At 44.1% G+C, this 1,229-nt stretch overlaps 1 protein-coding gene across 1 annotated transcript in view; it reads right to left on the bottom strand.

The window, feature by feature from the left end:
* Window positions 1-1,229, bottom strand: part of BEAN1 (brain expressed, associated with NEDD4, 1) — a 47,684-nt gene that overhangs the window by 20,612 nt on the left and 25,843 nt on the right. The window lies entirely within an intron of this gene.

The following is a 1,229-nucleotide window of genomic DNA, read 5'->3' as shown; positions in this document are numbered from 1 at the left end:
CGTGGTTAAGTGCGCAGACTCTAATCTGGGAGAACCGGGTTTGATTCCCCACTCTTCCACTTGCACCTGGCTGGATGACCGTAGTTCCGTCAGAGCTGTCTTTGAAAAAGAGCAGTTTCTGTCAAGAGCTCTCTCAGCCCCACCTACCTCACAGGGTGTCTGTTGTGGGGAGGGGAAGGGAAAGGAGTTTGTAAGCTGCTCTGAGACTCCTTTGGGTAGTGAAGGGTGGGGTATAAATCCAATCTCTTCCCTTCTTCTTCAAGAAGAGCATTCCAAACGGAGCAAGTCCAAGAAGTGACTGACTGGATCTCTGTAATGATGGGTACTGACAGGAGGGAACTCAGAGAGTATCTGAGATATCAGATATCAGGGCTGTGTTGATATGATGGTTACCTGGTCATACCACAGAGGAAAAAAGCTCTGGAATGATACACTGAATGAAAATCCAGTCAAGTCACCAGTCTGGCAGGAAAAACGCTGATATAAGAGCTGCGGTATCCAAGTATTCCTGTGGTTCAAGCCCTGTTTGCAAAGAACTGGTTACCACCCAAACGGCTGCATTCAGTTGTAACCCAGAAGCGACATTAAAACAGCATCTGCTGTTGTTTGATTTCTTGGGGGCCCTTTGGTAGTTGATCAGAAGGGTTTTAATCAATAAACTTGATAACAATGGCATGCTAAACATAGTTGTGCTGTTCTAAGTCCAATGAAGCCAACAGCCTTAGAGGAGCATAACTCTGCTTAGCATGGCTCTGTAAAAACTGCAGGCTCTTTTCCTGTCTTATGGCTGCGCTCTGCATGCTGCTGGCATCAAAACTGTTATAGCAGCAACATTTTTCTCTAAGTCTAAGGCCCTTTTGGGGTGACATGGTGAGATGGCCGGTCTCTCTCCCTTCAAGCCATTTCTCCCTTTCTCATGCCATGTCTTCTTTGTGTTTTTTTTCTACCACCATATGCCCATTATTTATCTATTTAGAAAATGTTTGTGTTGTCTTTCCAGAAAACTGCTCTGGGTAGCTCACACAGCAAAAACAGTATAATACAATAATAAAAACAACAACTGTAAACCAATATCTAAACCAATCTTTGACCTATGCCAGTTTTTTTTATCCCACTCTAAGGAGATCAGGACAATGGATCAGTTTTCTGTATGAGGCAGGTCAGGCTACACTTATTATTATTATTATTACTTCATGGTCATCAAATAGGGCTTCCCGGAGGCTCGGAGC

This window comes from Gekko japonicus, unplaced genomic scaffold (assembly GCF_001447785.1).
Source record: "Gekko japonicus isolate JY-2015 unplaced genomic scaffold, Gekko_japonicus_V1.1 scaffold951, whole genome shotgun sequence".
Classification (NCBI taxonomy): Eukaryota; Metazoa; Chordata; class Lepidosauria; order Squamata; family Gekkonidae; genus Gekko; species Gekko japonicus.
The sequence above is the reverse complement of the archived record's forward strand: the minus strand, read 5'-3'. Positions and strand labels throughout refer to the sequence as shown.